The sequence below is a fragment of the Hyposmocoma kahamanoa genome, unplaced genomic scaffold (genome assembly GCF_003589595.1).
Source record: "Hyposmocoma kahamanoa isolate Upper Pololo Valley unplaced genomic scaffold, ASM358959v1 116, whole genome shotgun sequence".
NCBI lineage: Eukaryota > Metazoa > Arthropoda > Insecta > Lepidoptera > Cosmopterigidae > Hyposmocoma > Hyposmocoma kahamanoa.
Genome location: NW_020653391.1, coordinates 4,552,599 through 4,568,584, shown reverse-complemented (window position 1 = coordinate 4,568,584; position 15,986 = coordinate 4,552,599). Strand labels below are relative to the sequence as shown.

Below are 15,986 nucleotides of genomic sequence, written 5' to 3'. Positions count from 1 at the left end.
AATATTTATTTGTAGTTTTTTCAAACAAACCAACTGGTTACAACTGCCAGCCAGACAGCAGTTTCATTTCCTGTGTGTAACAATCGCGAAAACTTGTTTACTCATTTTTCAGCGTTTTGTTATTCACAAAAAAGGCATTTTAAGGCGAAAATTTAAACGTAATCGTCTTGGAAACTTTTACCTTCTTTCATCTCGGTAGTTATAGGTATTATCGATAATTGTCTAATTAATGGGTTTCCTCGAAGAAGTATATAGGTCATAATTAAAATTTTTATGGTAATAGACAACCAAATGGCATTGTCTTTCCAGCTCTATGTTGCCGTTTAAACCAGTTGTCTCGTTCTGTGTAGAAGTTGCCATTTGTTTCTAAATTTTTAAAGCCTCAAACGGTAAACAGGCTTGTGTAGAATTCTACCAATGTATCAGACCAGTCGGTTTACCTGGTAAGGCGATGTTCATCTTTCCTGCTCAGTGTTGCCGTTGAAACCTCTATTTCAAACAGTGGATTAAATGGCAATACTGCCGTTTGACGGATAGTTATTAGTAGAAACCAGTGTTGCCAGAATGGTTACATTTCTTACTACATTTGTTAATGTTCTTAAATAATTTACGAATGCACCAAAATTAGACGATACAGAAACTCACAGATGACTCAAACAAAATAGTCTCAGTACAGAGTACTAAAAAAACCGACTTCAAAAGTCATTCATCTCCTAGTTTGCCACCCTTAGAGGTGGAATATTTTCTTCAAATTGAAACGGGAACACTTTCTGAGATATCCTCTTTGTAACAAAAAATGATCATCAAAATCGGTTCAGAAATGCCGTAATTATCGCGTAACATGCATACAAAAAAAACGTACAGTCGAATTGAGAACCTCCCCTTTTTTTGGAGCCGGTTAATGAAATCGATCAATTCTTGGTTATAGCTTCTAGTTTTCTTGAGTGTAGTTACAAAAAAACGAACTTGTAAAATGTAACTTTGCAGGTAAGGTAATGTAATTTTCGACTCAAGGGCCCTGGCAACCCTGATAAAACAGTGAATTACACAACAACAACATTAAGCTGGATAGACGTATCATCAATACCAGCACCGGTCTGACGCCTTACGCAGTTAGTCGGACTGAACGTCCGCATCACCAAGTTTTTTTAAAATAAAGCAAGTGATTTAAAATAATGTAAAACCACTTCCTGTACATTCGCTCGTGCCGAATCTGCCATGTGGCGTATAACGTTGTTCTGTGTACTTTTCCCGTGGACCTTGCTCAAAATGTGTGTCGCTGCGCCAGATCAAAAACGGTAAAATGTGTACGATTGATCACAGATAGAGTTGTACAAGCTGTCAAATTACTTTGTGGAATATTGTGCCCTGCCGCATACAGTTTCAAAAAATATGCTTAATGAGTGATTCAGTGTACTTAGGTAAATTTTTGCAGAGCTGTGTAGATAAATTTTATTACAAATCAAAGTGAGTTATTGCTGAACAACAAATTCTTCCCATCACATAATGTACACTGTAAGGTAGTATAGAATTACAATCTGTGTATTACATTAATTCATAAATAAATGATAGTCAAATGTGAATTATTAGTAAAACAAAGAAATGTAAAGGAGGAAACCCAGCAATTCTTATCTCGGTATATACAGAAATGCACAACGGACTTCTAAAGCGCATAACACTCATTATAGAAATATTTAATCATAAAAATATTGATAACGGATATTACTACGTTCTATTCCAAGTGACGCATTTAAAAAAAAAAAAATATTCTTTTTCTTGTTTAAGGGAATCACCATACTTATTAACGCAGAATCGCATTAAGCCGATCAAAAAAAGCTTTATCTCCTTGGACGTAAGAGCGAAAAAGATGTGCTTTTGCCTCACTCGGCACAGGTCGGCAACTAAACTGCTTCTTGCTAATTTTTGATCGCGTCCGTGCCCAGCCGACGACAGCGGCGGCGTCGAACTTAGGACGTTAATTAGGTTTTCGAGATATTGATTTCAAGAAAATAACCTCGAGATCACATATTTTGGCGCGCGAACGGCCCCTTGAAAGGCGCATCGACGTCATGCATCTTGGAGGCGACAAGTGTGGTTAAACACGATCGCATCAAGCCGATCCCGCGTTAATAAGTGTGGTGTGTCTCTAAGAGAACAGTAACGCAAGTAAGCTAATGTACAAGAGGCGGGCCTATTGCTAAGTAGCAATTTCTCCCGGGCGATCTCTAATATTTTCTATTTCACTTTTTTTGTGATCTAGTATATCCAGTGACGAAAAAACTGAAACTTTGTGAACCACTCTAAAACAAGGGTCCACAAATTAAGGGATGGGGCTAGCTAGAACCTCCGCTTGCAAACAAAACTGTTTTGAAACTCAAAAGGCTTCTTTGATGTTTGTTTCAGATATAATTTTGTTATAGTTAATGGAGAATTACGTATTCTAACATAATAAAAATATTGTTACATATAAATATAATGGTGTAAATCTAACAAAACAGGAAAGTGTCCCAAACACAATGCATGTTTCAACTTTTGTGCGACAGAAACGTTGTCCTATTTTCCCGCGTCGATTGTCGAGCCGCCGTCTGTCGAGCCAGGAAGTAGCCTGACGCGTTGCGATGCGACAACGAGCTACTTCAAAATACGATAGGAAATTTAAAAATCTTGCTATTTTCTTTTATTTGATTGAACATCGTGATGCTTTTACTACCATGATATTCATAGCAGTAGAGCTCCTTGTGAAAGGGTTCGTACTGCCCTGTAACCTATTTCTATATATATGCCGTCAAGCAGTAATGTGCGCATTATTGCGATTCGTTTGAAAGGTAATGGTGGTGAAATTACAGGCACATGGGACTTTTCAACTTATGTCTTGGGGTCACGGGCGGGCGCAGTGGCAGGCCCCTCAGATCTTTGCGATTTAAAACTCTGAGCGTAGTGCAGTGCCTACTCTTGTGGACAGGCGTCGCTTACCATCCATCAGGCGTACGAGTTGTTCATCACGTTACTTGGTAATGTTAAAAATTGTGAAAATACCACACTTGTTTATTATTATTATTGATACAAAGGTCGAGAAAAAAAGAAAAATTCCTTCGATCTGACAGGACTCGAACCAGCATCTGTTGCTACACCGGGGCTACCGCTCTTAACAACTGAGCTACAGACCGAGTCAGCAGAACTTACGAATTTCTTTGTGCTTGTTGCCGATCTTTGTATTGGGTTTAATAAGTCTTTTCTGGCCAGCTATTTCCAGCGACCTCGTTGGCATTAAACACAAACAGAAACTATTGTTTCAATTGTCTGCGATTTTGCGAAAAAGTTTAGGATTGTCCCCACATATAAACAAGCTATATTACCAGCAGGGCTAGCACTAGACATAAATCGCGAGATACTGGCTATTCTCGCATAGAAATCTCGCCTTTATATCGCTCTCATGTAAGTCGCGCCCTGTCGTGCTAGCTCTACAGTACTGGGGGAGAAAAATTATTCGTGCTACAAAACCAGGTAATGTAGCAGGAATGTTTGTTCCACTTATAAAACCAATATGGCGGACCGATTATGAAATTTTATTGTAATGATATGGTATTTAAGTAACTTAACAAATCTACATAATTATGTAAAAACATTGATGGATGGATTGAATAAGATATACACATTGTCAATTTTCTTAGCCAATTGCTCTGGGATTATTAATATTACTTTAAAATAAACAGACATTATAAATCAAATCATGAATGTCAATAATCTCACTACAAAGTACTAATAAAAACCCACTTCAAAAGTTTGTGGAATACTTCTATTTGCCAAAGTTTCATTGAGATCGGTTACCGGACAGTGCGCGAAACTGGATTCGTCCCTTAGTTTGCCACTCTTAGAGGTGGAATAGTTTCTTCAAATTGAAATGGCACCAATTCTGAGGTAATCTCTTTCCAACAAAAAGAATTATCAAAATGTCGAGCGATCGCGTAACGTGCATGCAAAAAAATATACATACAGCCGAAGTTTGTTAAAAATAAAGTATGATTGTTACAAAATAGATACACTGAAACAAAATCGCTGATTCGGATAAGAAAGGATGTAAAAGTCAATACAAAAAAAATGTACTTTACTAAAAGTTTTTCTTATTCGCCTTTTTGCGTAAACATAATATAATAGTAATATATAAAATTCACAAAAATACTGTTTAGATTAAAAGTAACAAATGGCTCCACTTTAAAAATGCAACCGAGGCTAATAATCAATAGTTTAATAGTCACTGCACAGGCCTCCACTCACAATGAGAGGGTTTGAGGTGTAGTTCTCTCGTGAGTGCAATGGGGTTTGGGAACTTCGCACGCGTCAGTAAATTGCTTCGCAGATGTGTGCAAGTTTCCTCGCGATATTTACTCAGACGTACCTACCAGCCTGGATATTTGGCTGTTTTTACGTAATCATACTTATAATTTGAAAAAGACATGGAAAAATGTTTACAAACTTTGTTTTTCACTCGACTTGTAAAAGTAAAAAGCTTTATCGAAATTGTTAAATTGATTTATATATTACGCACAACCAATCCATTTGACAATAATTGTATAGAATCTCTAAAAGTTCTCTCTCTCTACAAGTATTAAATCTTTGTTCGTTACCCATTTTGGTTAGTGGATAGATAAAAGTATAAAAGTAAAGTGCATTTAGAGAATACTGTCCCAGCACAATGAAGGTTTCAGCTCAAGTGTCTGGAAGCCGCGTTCTATTTCCAACGGGACAAGAAGTTGGAGTTGTTGAGAAGTCGAGTTCGTCTCGTGTTGCAATGCCATTTTCAATTTCGTATGTTTTTATAGCAAATAATGTAAAGAGGGTGAAAAATTGGCAAGCGTAATGTACAATACAAAGATATCATCATCAACCTATTTTTACGTCCCACTGCTAGGTACAGGGGGCGTATTATGAACTTTTAAAAAACCATGCAATTTCCAGGCAGTTCTTTTTACGCCCAAAATCTGACTGGATAAAATTCGTATTAGGACATACATATTTTTCGCCAACTTCTCTCTGGTTATTTTCGCTCGTGCTTTTTAGTGTAACGTTCAAAAACATGGATGAATATTTATTGGTAAGTTACGGTGTTATATTTGTCACATAGTTTATGAGAAAAATAATAGATACGTATTATTCATGTACGAAAATAAATAAAGACACTGTACAATAATAATAATAAAGACACTGTAAATCGATATACAATCAATAAAAAAATCAAATAAAAAAAAATATAAAATCGATACACTATGCTGATCTGAGAGATTAGACTTAGGAACCGTTGGGTACATATAACTCATTTTTCGATAATTTTGTGGATGGGATCCTTTTCGTTTAACTACGTCCAATTTATCAAAGCTTCTTGATGAGAGATGGCACTTATTGCACAGACTTTCATGGATACCGCCGGCTATTCTTTTAAAGTGTGTAGTGTGTAAGTGTTTAGTATCTACCTAGAATATAAGCAGGCGTTAATTTATACATTAGCTTATAATACACAATGCAATCTATTCAAAGTCAAAGTTCAGAAAATAATTTTAGGTTATGGTTAATACTAATATATGTATTAACTGCCTCCGTGGCCCAACGGTTACCATGCCGGACTGCCACGCATAAGTCCCAGAATCAATTCCCGGGCCGAGAGAAATATTTGTATGGTCTACATTTATTGCTCTCCTGAGGTTGGGTGTAATTTGTGGTTGTCTATGTTTGTGTCCATAGCACTCGCAACACAGGATTTCCCTAGTGCGGGGCTATGTTGAGTGTGTGCGTTATTATTATTATATCTATTTTAGACTCTCTTATTATTATTATTATTATATTTGAATAAATATTACAAGGAAAAAACTGAGTACATATATTTCATGTTAAACATTAATTGATACCTACGGCCAGTTTTATATTATAAACTACTTCCAGGCTATCGATCAGCGTCAACTAGATGTCTAATGGAATTTTGACCTTTTTCAGAGTTACGATCTGTAGTATCGAGATTAGGGTTATTTTCAAGTAAATTTTTTGTACTGAATTTTTGTAGCCAATTTCTTTTTATTTTTAATATTTATAGAAAATCGTCGTGAAGTATTATTTAATATTCGAGTGTGGTAACCTGAAATATTCTTTAATATTTCACGATGATATATTCGAGGAATTAAATAATAAAAATTGTCACCAAGATTGAGTACAAAAAACTTACCTGAAAGTTACTAATTAGCAGTCCTCTTGAGTTATTATAGTAGTCTATGATATGTGTAAAACAAAAAGCAAGGGTGACCTCATCTTGATTTCAGGCAAGAGTGAACTCATATTTTAGGAAATAAAAAAGTTGTCAACGATTTTTCGAAGCAGTAGAGCACCTTGTGAAAGAGCTCGTCCAGGATAGTACTGCCACCGTACCTATTTCTGCCGCCAAGCAATAATGTTAGCATTACTGTGTTCCGGTTTTGAAGTGTGCTCTGTATGCTGCCAAGATTGTATAACAAAGTACCCAAATCCACCAGAGAACTGCATTCAGAATCTTTTAAAAAAAATGTAAGCAGTATTTGATTGACAAATGTTTTTATAATATAGAAGAGTTTATGAATTCGACGTGGATTTAAGTTTAATTTGTGAAAGTTTTTATTAATTCTAACGGACTTATTGAATTTTGTTTTTTATAAATTTTTGACATGCGGACCATATAATTATGGTGACCTAGGGAGACATGGGAATGTAGAGTATATAAGTTTGACATTCGCATTTTGACATGTAAATTTTTAGCCTTATATTTTGACATTAATTTTGACTATTTTATTATGATATCTCTACATTTTTATTCTTTTTATTTTTAATATTTTTGTGATTTTTTTTTTTAATACGTGTCTGAATATTATGCGACCACCACCATTATATTATATTTGTATGTTTCGGCGAAACTGGTTGTAGTGGATCTTACATGTATTATTTTTTATCACACTGTACCTACTACCACAAATAAATGATCTTTATCTTTATCTTTAAGGGTAAAGGTGCTGGTGAAATTACAGGCACATGGGACTTGTCAACTTATGTGTAAGGGTGACGGGCGCAGTGCTAGTGGCCCCTCAGATCTTTGCAAATTAATGCTCTGAGTGGCACTGTAACTGTTATGGACAGGCGTGTAGCTTACCATCAGGCGCACGACTTGTTCGTCCCGTCACTTGATGATATAAAAAAAAAACAAAAAAATTAATGACTTGACGCAGAAACACCATAATTAAGGCTGCTACCAGACGCACAACTGACTGCGCGCAGTCGACACCGTCGAGCTCAGTATATTTGTTGTTATCCAGATGTCATTTGTAGTTTGTCACTGCATTCGAAACATTTATGATTCCAAACACTGACTCACTTTTCATTAAGAAAATAAACATGTCTCTATGGACATATTCCATTTTAATATGTCATCAAAGTAATTTATTTATTTATTTTCCATAACTCTGCACTAACAGTTTCCCAAACAGGTACATTGATTAGAGATACCAAAAAAGAGAACTAAAAATACAGAAAGAAACTTACAATAGCGACATGACTACATTTTAACTTATTAGGTACTCGATTAGTACAAACGTGCACCAACTAATTCGTGAGGTCCGTTGGTTCGTTCCGTGGCTTAGTTGGTATAGCGTCTGTCACGGTATGCAAGAAGACGTCGGTTCGAATCCGACCGGATCGAAGGAATTTTTTCTGAGTGTTCGATCTTTGTATTAATAATTATAACAGTATTTTTTTCATGAGGATCCCAAATGATAGAATTAGACCCAAGCCGGCTACATACGTATGCATGTATGGCGCAATAACACACCGTATGTCTGTAAACTGAGAAGATTCTCTAATAACATAAACAAACTACTGATGAGCGCGTTTACACAAGTCATGTCAGTCCGTAATCCTTGACTATATATACTCTGCGGTAGAATTTGCGATAGAAAAATGTAAATAGATGTGCCATTACAGAGACAAAATATTTTAAGAATTGTGCAAATGTGAAATAATTCAGTCGAGAAAAGCTTCACCAATCGTCTTTATATTTTACCACTATAGTGATGAAACCCTTACGTAAGTTCCTGAAAAAAATCAAGGCATAGATTCAGATTCAAAAAATAATATATCCTCTTAAGAATGTCAATTGTTGTTTTTGATTCTCGGACTATCGTTCACATCGGCTGCAGCCCACGATGACCGCATTAACTGCAGGCATACAGTCCATCTGGTAGCAGCCTTAATTTGTATTTAAAATGTAATATTTCCTATTGCATTTTGCCCAATACGCTTGTGTTGGTTAATGTAGGGAATATGGAGGAAAAGGTTTTACTAGTGCTATTAAGATTAAGATGAAAAATGAAGGAAAATGGTTTACTAGTGCTATAAGCATAATGAATCATAATGGATCTGATTTGTACAAATATTTCTCTCTTTTTACAGGAAACTCGTTGACCATCTCAGCAGCCGTTCAAATGGGTAAGTATTTTTTCTGTTATTTGTTTGTTGTTCCTGTCAAGAAAAAATGATGGCTTTGTTTTTGGTAAGTATTTTAGTCAATAATGACAGATTATCTGTGATAGCGATACTTTTGACAGGTCGAAATGCTTCCCTCATATTTCAGTCCTGGACCCTGAACTTTGTACACAAATTTTTAACTTTATTCCGTTCTTTTACAGACCCTGGTATCCCTGAAACCCACCATCCTTGCGTCCCGAATACTCTACTAAATAACACATATTTGTTACTCAGTTTTATTTTTATCAAGTGTAGGTAAAAACATGCCAACAAAACCGGAAATGTGACGTCGCAAAATGGGGTCGCTTCACGCTTCGGTAGATGTTAACGTCCTCTAAAGAAACTTTACAATGAAGTGAACCGTTCAGTTTCACACGGGCTTCATCAGATGTATGTATACGTGTACTGTTGGAACGGGTATTGTGATAGCTACTAAATACTGGCAGCTTTGAAACTTTAAAAGGAATTTGCGCCACAATCTACAATACGTACTTATCTATTTCCAGGAAAGCACGAATCTTAAAAACATGGCAGAATATTCTTGATTTGTTCAATGTTTCGAGATATTTGCACAAATTTGTTGCTACCTTAAACTTTCAATTACGTTGATTTTGCTGACAATAAAACTAAAACCAAACACTCGTAAGGTGTTAAAAAAATCGATTCGAGGAGGTTGTAGATTTTGTTTCGCTGATCACTGATATGTTAATAACTCAATTGCGCTAAAAGATATCGATCGATTACTTTAGTTATGATAAGGATGGCACTATGGGTATAAAATTCAAAGCATTGATGTATACTCATTCGAAAATTTATAGTTTCATTTAATGGGCATATCAAGATAGCAACAAGATTACTAGTTGGAAACTTTACCACAATTGTAGTTCGGTTTGATTTGGCTAACAATTTGTAATTCAAGGATGTTTATACGCTTTTATTTGATTATACATTAACGGGGTATGGTAACTCAAGCTCTAAATAATCGTGTATTCATGTTCATTGGGACACGACACGAATACGATACGACATACCTTTCGTTCAGTTCATTTTCGCAATGAAATTGACAGAATATAATATTTTTCCCAAATCCCATGCACTGAATTTGCTTATTTTATTTATATATTAATGGATTATGCAAAGTCCCGCCTACAATATTTTTGCGTATAAAGACGCCTTTTTATGACGCGATACGAAAACATTTTGGACGGCGAAAGAGAAAACACTGCTGTTTGTATCTTTTTTGTTTGTGATTGCTAACGTGCTCCAGCACAGCAGTCGCTACAAATATGTTTTGCATTTTGTATATACATTTTTTTTGTCTGTTTAATTTAACATTAAATTCTAAATTTAAATGTATTTGTTTTTGGCTCCTTTTCTGTGATTTGTCAGTTTTGTAATTATTTGATGCTCGTATATAACTACCTTTTTTCGTTTCTTCTATTACTTGTGTTAAATAAACTGTTAGATACATTTTCTGAGGATTTACTCACTACTCGTTAGCACCCCAACCCCATTTAAACAGTCCGCTACAGCTCTTGAAATATTGTTCATTCGTTTTAGGTAAAATAGTGTTAGTTTTTTGTTCTTATTTACTACCACTTAGTCTTCCTTAATTCCTTTTTTCCCCAAAGTTAAACATTCTACCGCCTTTCTGAAACTAAAATTATCCTTCGCCCGCTTTCTAACTGTAAAATCTTTGATGAGGTCAGAATTTTCGACACAGATTTTGCAGAAGCATAAAATTGTTAAGTTTAGAGGGTGTTGAACTTGGTAACGACCATTTGAGTATCTTATAAATTGAAGACCTAGTTTCTTGATTTCGCGTTTTATTAAATATTTACCGAAAACGCAAGCTTACGAAAACGAACCAACATCAATAAAGAATATAAAACATATAAGCAAGTGTTGTTTTTTCTTTACAAAGAAATTCTTCATCCGTTTTTCCGGACGGTATCCTTTTTACTGTGGCGACTCGGCCAGCATATTGCGTTTTTATCTGCAAAAAAAGTAAAAAAAAAACTGCTATGTAATTTGCAAGATTAGCCCAAAGACTCGCATCACAAGCGGCTACCGACCAGAAAACGTTTATACATTGTATGTAGAGCGGATTGCGCCGTAAAAAGAAAAAGGACAGTCAATCATAAGACGCAATTGCTTCAGATTACTTCTTGATCATTAAAGAGTCAACTGAGGACATCGACAGCTAATTAAATTCGAGAGACGACGAGCAGTTCATGCGATTTGTTTATATTTTCGCCTCTACATTACGTTTCGTAATTCGTCCAGTGTCGGTGAAACAAACATTTTTACTTACACAGTGTCCTGGTGAGAATCGATTTGCTGGTTCCGTCCAGGAGATAGGATCATTTTAGGTAGAACATAGGGTGTAGCTTTGCTCCTGGCTACGAGGAGTTAGGTCGTAATGGATGTGAGGGGTGTGCCGAGCACGCGGCCGGCCGGTCTCCGCAGTGCCGCGCCGGCCGCCGGCCTCGCCACTCGTGCCGATTTCTTCTGGAATATTCGGGAGTGTTCGCGAGCGTCTCGTTCGATAACCAACGGAGCATTGCGGTAGGTTCGTACAATGTTCCAGTTCGGCAATTTTTCACGCCTAATACTGCTAGTGCTTTTTATACAACCGTGATAGTGAAATGTGACTGCAAACTTCACGGTAAATGATTCAATGGTTTGTGAAAGTTAAACAATTGAGAGACGATTTTGTATACAAATAATGGCGTACGTATACGACGAAATCAGTTTGTTTTTTCTTTTTGTTGAATGATGGGTGTCGTGTCGTACCAGCTATGCTCTTTGTATTGATGGGGTGTTTGAGCAACGACCATTTTAAATACATATGTATGTCGATAGTCGAAAGCGAGATTCTAGTTTCTTCTAAAGATTTGTTTTGGTTTTTAATAGACATTTTATTTCCTACATAAACAATGTTACAATTGCGTAATTATGATGTAGTCTATTGAAAATAAGAACACAGTCATTGTTCGACACGACTAAGTTCATGTAGCAAGTATGCGTACTTATAAGCGTCTATCCACATCTATGCGAAGATTTCATCGATGACGAATGACTCGCAAAATGACATACGTTATTTTTTATCACGATCAAATGCGATCAATGGAGTAAATTATTAATGAATTAATAGCAACAAAGAGATAAATGAGAATCGGGAATGAAAAATGTAATATGACACAATACAAAACAAAACATTACAATAACAAAACACGAGAGATTGATTTATTTATTGTATTAAATGTTGGATAGACACGAAAGGTTAGGGATAACCTCCCCTTCCTGTTCGAATTGACAAAACGAATACTTAAATTTGTTATATGGCGCGTGACGCCATTACAAGAATGAAGCTTATTTTTCTAATTAATGTAATTGGGTTTTATATAATTTTCTGTGGGTTTATATGGCACCGTCTGTCGTGTACATAAGTACTATAGATATTTATGTAAAAGTGAGCAGAAATGCAGCGAACATGTGAATAAAATTTCGTTTCGTTATTGGGGGTCATACTTAAAGAACTTTTTATTATTTTTATGTATGCTCAAACAACAACTGCCAATTTGCAAGTATACATTTGAAATTGGAATTTTACGATAAAGAGACGTGGACAATGACACAGAGAGACAGAAAGCTTGAAAGAATCAGTGAAAAAGAGAATCAGTTGGACAGAAAGGAAAGCCATTGAGGATGTGTTAAGAATAGAGCAGGAAAAGATGAGGTTATTAAAGATAATAGGAAAACCGCAGGGGAAACATGTATGAGCGTCTGATGCGACACAACAGTTTTCTTAGTAGCATTATAGAAGAGACGTTGGAAGGATAGACATGCAGGGAAAGACCTAGATGAAGTTATTTAGATCAAACAATGAATCCGGAATTCTAATACGTCAGGTTTATAGACGTTTATAGGGCGTTTTACAGACATGGTTGGTGATTACTCAACGGACAAGAGCTTTTAAATAAGCAATTCAGACATTATGATAACATAATTAGGTATAATTTGCTAAAATATTTGTTGGCAGTTGTTTGTTCAATATCTGCTACTTACTAAAATGGAGAATATGTTTCTTAGGCAAGCCGGTGAGAGTCGTATTATATTTAACCCTTCGTCACTGATAGATTGTACAACTTTATCTGTATGTGGTCCGTCGTACTTAATTTTAACATCTTTAAGTTATTCCAAGTTATAATTATTAATACAAAGATCGAACACTAAGAGAACTTCCTTCGATCCAGCTGGATTAGAACCAGCGCCTTCAGCATGCCTGATTGAATATCATGGTAATAGAACATCAAGATATTCAATGAACTGAGTAGCAGTAGAGCTCCTTGTGAAATAATTCACCCAGGGAAATAGCACCACCTTACCTATTTCTGCAGCCAAGCAGTAAAGTGATCATTACTGCTTTCCGGTGCTGGGGAAATTACAGGCACATGGGACTTTTCAACTTATGTCTTAGGATGATGGGCGCAGAGGCAGTGCACCTCGGTTCTTAGCGATTTAAAGCTCTGAGTGGCACTGCAACTGTTATGGACAGGCGTGTCGTTTATCATCAGGCGCACGACTTGCTCGTCCCATCGCTTAGTGTCATAAAAAAACAAACTAAATATTATGTCAAGTTATTGAAAATAAACGCATCCTTACCTACTCGTAACAAATACGTATAATCACCACCCAAAATATTTTCCAATGAATAATAGAAGAGCTGATATCGATCCATTTAAAAAAATATATAGTTGGACATGTATAGAAAAAAACTTTTCGTTAGCATTAAAATATAAACTTATAATGATGAACGAATGTGAAAATCTTAAGTGAAAATAGAATTTATATTCATTAAAAAAGAACATATCTAATTCTAGGAGTTAAAAGAATGGCAATACTTGTTTGTGACGTCATAACCGGAATGGCCCTGTACAAGTCACGTACTAATGACCGTTTTGCTAAAAAGGACGGGAGCATTTTCACCGCAACCCCCCGATGACTTCAGCTATTGGTGGCACTGATGTAACCTGTTTTTATTTTTTGACGAAATGGTTGCTTGCTGTGGTTTTAAAGCGTCTGGGGGAGACGCGGAGAAATTCATTGCACGATTTTTAAACATTTTAGAAATAATATATACTCTCTTACTGTAAAATAAGCTCAAGTCCCGTGAAGTATTTATTATGGAACACGGGAGAAATAATTTCATGGAAATATCTCTGACAACCATCGAATGAAACTGATTTTTCCGTAGATGAAAAATAGAAAATTTTGCAGAATTTTTGTGATTATTTTTTATCGAGCCACCTAAAGGTAGTCATGTTTCGTACCCCGTGGTTCACTACCTATTTTGTTTTCGTTATCATTTATAAAAACAAGTTGAATTCATAATTTTGGCGAATTTCAAAATTCGTCAAAATGTCTATTTGAATATCACTTCAACTTAAGTTACCTATCGAAAAACTAATTTCGTGTAAGTTGATTGTAACAGCCCCATTGCGAAACACATGTCTCCTCTCACAATGACAGAGTTTGGGTTACAGTTCCCACGCGGCCCCAATGTGGATAGGGAATTCACACACATCATTAAATTGCTTTACAGATGTGTGTAGGTTTTCTCAGGATATTTTCCGTCACCGAAAAGCTCACGGTTTTTCTTATTATATCAGTGGCATACAATATAATGCTTGCTGTCGCTTTGAAAGGATTTCCCAATCGGCGTTTTCGTCTTCATAAAGTCTCAAATTCATTTAAGGGGCAATGTACACTTCAATAATAACATTCCGATTGATATTCAAAATTTGCCATTTACGAGGTTTAAAACTTGTGAAACAAAAAGCGTGGTTCATGTATGTCGCCTCGATATGCGCGAGACGCGCATATCGAGGTGACAGACCTTCATACTTCGCCACAGAGACGTGTAAATTCCTGGTTGTAGCGTTATAGCTTATAGAAATTGAAATAACAAATATTTAAAAACCAGTGGAATAACATATCACCGGTTAATAATTGTGTTAAGTCATTTTCACGTTTTAAGCCCTAACTAATGAAAATGGTTAAGTTATGGTAGTAGATAATAGAGCGTAAAGTTTGAATTGCACACAAGCTAGAAAGTATACATACAGTCATGACATATCTCCCCTTTTTTCCTATATTTATGGTTGTGACCCGTTTAACTTTTTCACGTATTCTCGATCTAAGATGTTTAAATTAAAAATTGTAATGATAAGTGTATTCAAATGTATATTTACAAAGAGGAACCACTAGAGTTTCTTGCTTATTCTTTTCAGAGGAATCTGCCTTAGGAATGAGCAGTAGATTTTAATTTCAAGTGTAATTCGCTTACCTATGAACTAAAGATTATTTGACTTTGGCTTTGGCGTAAGGTACTCGCCAATTCTTGCCGAGGATGACCAGACTTACAGGAAAGTAATGGTACGTTGTGTGGCGAGGCTCCTTTCGTGCACCCCAGCTCATTGTAAATTTCAAATTAAATTTCGCACTTAAATGCCGACAGACTCAGAGATTCGAACCCAATACTCTCTTTTTATTTTATTTTTTTTTAAGTTGAGGCTATAAAATAATTTTCAGTCAATACCACATTAAGCGCAACTGGTTATGTAAATAATGCAATACTCATATACTACATATTCCCTTTTCTAACTATTAATATGATAAAATTTTCCTGTCCTTTAAGTAATTGATCCATTCAGGCCACAACCAAACCAACCAAGGCAACAGGCTAATTATTTAGCTTTGCTATTTTCGTTCTCGTGTTTTATGAAATTTCTCAAGAAGATTACCGCCGCTATCGCAATCAGTAATCGTATCGTCCCTGATGGACGGACGTCGCTTACAATTTTGTGAAAATTTATTTATTATTTATCACAACATGAAATTCTGAATCGAATTATGCCAAGAGACGTAATTTTTAACCTATGTTAGAACACCAAAAAATGCAAAAATCGAGAGTACATTATGGACTTGCTCTTGACCACTACATGGCTTAGGTGCAAAGATAGGGCCTACGATGCAACGAGTTCGCCCAGAAGATGCCTATTCAGTCGCACCTTAAATATGCTCGATTTATATGTGCTGGGAAACAAAGTCGCAGGGAGGGATTTCCGTTCCAGGGCAGCGCGCATAATAAAAGATGACGAAAAGCGCTTAATACGAAGGGAATGTTGACCAAGTAGGGTAATTATCCCGCTGTACGTCTCGATGTCCACTGCTAAATGAGGAGCGGAATGAAATGTTATAGCTCGTGGCCAGACACCCCGAAGTTTATTCTGTACAAAACCGAGTAACAGACAACTTGGCTCCGGTTGTGGGCTAAACTATAAAGTTTAGATTCGCACTTATCGTCGCCATTAAGTTTGCTGACTCTGCGTTCAACAGAGTCAAGAGCCTCTAGTTGATATTTCGGTAAGACACCCACAAGTGACTGC

The 15,986-nt window shown here is 36.1% G+C and overlaps 1 long non-coding RNA gene across 1 annotated transcript; it reads left to right on the top strand.

Annotated features, from left to right (window-relative positions):
- The first annotated feature begins 1,283 nt into the window (after nucleotides 1-1,283).
- Nucleotides 1,284-10,405, top strand: LOC113239832. The gene is made up of 3 exons (XR_003311216.1): nucleotides 1,284-1,421; nucleotides 8,458-8,493; nucleotides 8,694-10,405. It is a non-coding gene; the product is annotated as an uncharacterized LOC113239832 (long non-coding RNA).
- The last annotated feature ends 5,581 nt before the right edge of the window (nucleotides 10,406-15,986 follow it).